At 36.0% G+C, this 5,000-nt stretch overlaps 1 long non-coding RNA gene across 1 annotated transcript in view; it reads right to left on the minus strand.

The window, feature by feature from the left end:
- Positions 1-5,000, minus strand: part of LOC128250665 (uncharacterized) — a 67,319-nt gene that overhangs the window by 20,246 nt on the left and 42,073 nt on the right. Inside the window, exon 2 of the long non-coding RNA XR_008266675.1 lies at positions 3,878-3,937. This is a non-coding gene — a long non-coding RNA (uncharacterized LOC128250665). The remainder of the gene's footprint in view (positions 1-3,877; positions 3,938-5,000) is intronic.

The raw sequence follows: 5,000 nt of genomic DNA on the forward strand, positions 1-5,000 counted from the left end.
GGGGTGGGGTGGGGGGTGGAGAGTGGTTCTTAAGGAGTAGGGAAATGGTGAAACCGTTGTGTTTTTTTTTTCTGTCACAATGGTGGTTGTGGATGGTTGCGAGTTTGTGACGGTGCTGCGGTGTTAATGCTTTGCTTGTTTTTTTTAAAAAGGTATATTATAAAAGTGAAAGAGGTGCACAAACACACACACGCATACATAGTTACATGTGTGCCCCATATCTCTTTCACATCCACGTATACATGCATACACACACACATAAGTACATGCATATACACGCATACATATACCCCGTCTGTCTTTTTCTCTATGTCTCTCTTGCTTACTGTTGCACCCAAACATACATGTCTCATGGATACACACCCACCTATATGCTTTTTTCTCACACCCCCCCACACACATTGTCTTTCTCACACACGCATATTGCCTCTCCCCAACACACGTTGCTTCCTCCCCCACACACACATTGCTTCTTTATCCTACAGACACACACACATACATACATGCACACATTTCTTCTCACTCTTCCACACCTGCCCACACAAGTACATACATGCACCCTCACACACACATGCACAAACATATACAATGCCTTAGACACACACGGACCTTTAATTTCTCACACACATACACAAAGCACTTTATCACAGACACACACATATGCCTTACACATACACACAACTGTCCACAGTATGTTATGCATACACACACACACAACTAGATGCTCATACACAAACAGAGAGAGAGTGAGGGAGGAAGAGGAGGAAAAGGTCTGATGTCGAATAAGTCAGCAGTGAATCAATGAAGCCAAAAAGGCAGCACCAAAATGGCTGTGCCAGAACGTCTCATACTCACTGTGGAGTGTGATCAATTTTGATGGTGATATAGAAAATGATGCATACACCAGAGCTGGCAAGGCAGGAGCGATATTCTAGAATATGCACCAAACAAGGGCAACAACAAGCCATCATGCAATGAAGGTGCAGCTATATGGTGCAACAGTTATGTCAACTGTTCTGTGCAATCATAGCATATAGAACATGGTAGCAAAGACAGCCAACAAACTGGACACATTCCACCAACAGTGTGTACAGAACTTCCTCAAAGTCAACTATTGAGACAGGATGGCAAATGAGAAAAACTGAAGAAAATTCTTGCCACTGCAAAATGTTACGATGCAGCAGTTCCACATGTCATATCTTGCACCTGCCATGTTATTTGACATCCAAAGACTAATGACATGGGCACCAGAAAAAAAATGGTGAAAGGGTCAGCCCAAAAGCACCTGGTGCCTGACATTATATGAAGACTTTGAAAACACAGGGGCCAGTTGGAGATAGAAGTGGAGAGAACTTAGCAGGTATACCACATTAATAGAAGCTTGCTACCGCATGCATTTCACACAGGAGATACATGAGGCAGCAAGGACGACCCTAACTTTAAATAATTTCCTCAATTCAGAAAAGAATGGAAGCTGAACAACTCTTTTGTTACACTGCTTTTGTTTCAATTAATTTTTAAAACAATTTTGATATAATATAATTTTCAATAATTTTGAAAACAAACTTTAATGAAAAGTTTAAATTTAGATCACTTTAACCCTTTAGTTACCATATTTTGTTGAAATACACTGCCTTTGATTTAATTAAGCTTGAAAACAATAAAGAATTTAGTAAAATAACTCATTATCAAGATGACGTTTGGAACATAAATTAACCTGAAATTTTGTTTGTAGGTTTTAATTCAGAACACATTCACACAAGAAGTTTATATCTTTTCCATTCTACATCCTTTTCGTCTCAGTCATCTCTCTGATCAGCTGATTCTTTTTAATAAATAATGGCCCTCAAATTAAACACATTACCATTTTAACGCCTTTTGTTGCCATAGTTCTGTTGGAATGTATTGTCTATGTTGCAATTAATTTTGAAAATAATGAAGAATTATTAATTTGGCATTTGGAGGATAAATTTACATGAAATTTTGATGGAAGGTTTAAATGTAAATAAATTTTTATTTTCATATATAACATATAAACATGCACATCTTTCAGAACATTGTCATTTTATAAGATTTTGCAGTCAAATTTTTAAATTAACAAACATTTATTTACATGAAAGAAAATTACCAGAGAACTTTCATCTAATTCTTCCAAATCTTTCTGGTAAAACTGTACTGAAACCATTTGTGGAATGAAACCATTTTTTATCACAACAACTGGTCACACACCACAAGGTTTAACGGAACCTATTGAAGCAAGCCAGCACGCTTCCCGCATTACCACAGGCGTTAGATTTTGTTTAAAAACCCATTTATAACTATTTCTCTTAAAATACATTTTCTTTCTTACAATTTATTTTGAAAATAAAGAATTTAGTAAAATAATATTAGGATGACGCTTGGAACATAAACTAACATGAAATTTTGATAGAAGGGTTTAATTTAGATCACTTTAACACTTTTATTACCATATTTCTACTTAAATACACTACCTGTGTTTCAATTAGATTTGAAATTAACAAGGAATTTAGTCAACCATACTACCAACACCATTACAACTACCAATCTAAGGTCAAGTAATAATGCCCCAACAACCAACACCCCTTCCTTCAAACCACCAAATTTAAAATGTAACCAAGCCTCACAAAGGAATCACTGATGCATAAAAAATGCCAGGAATTCCACTTGAGAGAATAGAATTTCAAACCAAGAATTTAATTGACATACATACTGCTACACATGAAGGAAAGAGCCTCTAAGTGACCTCTGAACCAGCTAGAAATAGCAGTAACTTTTTTCCTTAAATAGATGTCATCTAAAAGCATGTAGTAATAATGGATGTACAATGATTAAAAACAAAAATTTCTAAGGGATGGTCAAAACTGGAATGCTTTTGTTCATAGGCCTGCTCAATCAGGTCAAAGCTGCAACTAAACAATAACATGAAAATGTAAAAGAAAAAAAACAGCTTTAATAATAATGATGGTTTCAAATTTTGATACAAGGCCAGCAGTTTTTGAGAGGATGGGGAAATCGATTACATCAATCCAGTTTCTCAACTGGTATTTATTTCATCAACCCCGAAAGGATGACAGGTAAAGTCGACATCAGTGGAATTTGAACTCGGAATGCAAAGACGGACAAAATGCTGCTAAGTATTTTGCCCAGCATGCTAATGATGCTGCCAGCTCACCACCTTAATAATAATAATAATCCTTTCGACTACAGACACAAAGCCTGAAATTGTTGGGAGAGGATAAGTCAATTACATTGACCCTAGTGTGTAGCTGGTACTTATTTCTTCAACAATGAAAAGATGAAAGGTAAAGTTGAACTCAGTGGAATTTGAACTCAGAATGTAAGGATGGACGAAATGCCACTAAGCATTTCACACAACATGCTAACCAATTTGCCACCTTAATAATAATAAGGACTACTCTCACCTCCTGCCCAGCATATTGGATTGGAAAATGGATGAGTTCCAAATCCTCCCAAATTTATATTTCCAATGAAATAACAAAGAACGACATTTATTAAACACCAGTTCTCTATCTAAAAGTGTAGACCTTGTAAATATGTCCAAAATTATTAGGGCATTTCTCAGCTTTGATACCACCCATTCTCTTTCCCTTTTCTACGAAAAAAAATTTCTGCAAATAATTCTTGAACTTTCAAAATATCCACAACATTTGCTTACCCCACACCACCACTGACAAAGTGTGTGTTTGAGTGTGTAGAAATAGGAGTGTAGGATAGCAGGATGACAGTAATGATAATGACAGAGATGATGATGATGATGATGGTGGTGACAATAACTATAATAGTGACAAGGCTGGTGTTTTTCTGGTGGTTGGCTACTGTGAAACTTTGTACTTACGGGTAACTTGTACATATTCAAAGAGATAAGAGTTAGTGTAACCAATGAGCCATCTCGACCCTAAAAAATAGATTATTATATAACATAGTAATATGATATATATATATACACACACACAAATATATATACATTATATAACATATACAATCAATAGATTCATATAAGAAGCATAAACAAAAGAAAATTGTACTTCAGGAAGTAAAACAATTTAAAGAGATTAAATACATTTAAATGAAATGTTACACTTGTTTTTGTTTCTTTAATTTGTTTGAAAAGAATAATTCCCTAAGTTGTTTTACTAACTTCTTTGTCATATTTAAAATTAATTGAAAGAAACACAGAGCATCTCAACAGAAATATAGTAACAAAAGGGTTAAAGGCACATGGTATTAGTGGTTTGGACTATTCAGCTCACAATCATAAAGTTGTGAGTTTGATTCCTGGCAGTACTGTGTGTCCTTGAGCAAGACACTTTATTTCCCATTGCTCCAGTCCACTCAGCTGGTAATGAGTTGTTCCTATAACCCAAAGGACCAACCTGGTCACATTCTATGCCATGCCGAATCTCCTTGAGAACTGTGTTAAGAGTGCATGTGCCTGTGGTGTGCTCAGCCACTTGCACTTTGATTTCATGAGCAGGCTGTTCACTTGATTGGACCAATTGGAACCTTTGTCGATGTCACAGAGTGTCAGTGGTTAACCTCTTAAATGCCACTTTAGATTTTGATGCAAACATGTAATGAAGGAGTTATGAATATCAACAAATATATTAACTGATAATGTCTATACACTGTTGATATCATAAGCAAACAAATTCTCAACATAATTATTTTCAGATAAGATCACTGATGACAAAGCAATAAGTTACTAAGGTATTAGAAAAAGAGATTTCAAGAAAAAAAGAGTTAGGTTTGTACTGAAGAGTCTATGAATGAAGTAAATAAACACCAAAGAAGAGGCAACAATAAACAAAGTGTCATCTGGTTCAAACCCCCATGGAATCTAAAAGATGGACAAGGTGGGAGAGGAAGAGGATATGGGGAGATGGGAGGAGAGGGAAGAGAGGAGAGGGGGGAAGAAAGGAGATGGGGAGAAGGAAGAGGTAGAGATGGGGAGGGGAGAT

This window comes from Octopus bimaculoides, chromosome 24 (genome assembly GCF_001194135.2).
Source record: "Octopus bimaculoides isolate UCB-OBI-ISO-001 chromosome 24, ASM119413v2, whole genome shotgun sequence".
Classification (NCBI taxonomy): Eukaryota; Metazoa; Mollusca; class Cephalopoda; order Octopoda; family Octopodidae; genus Octopus; species Octopus bimaculoides.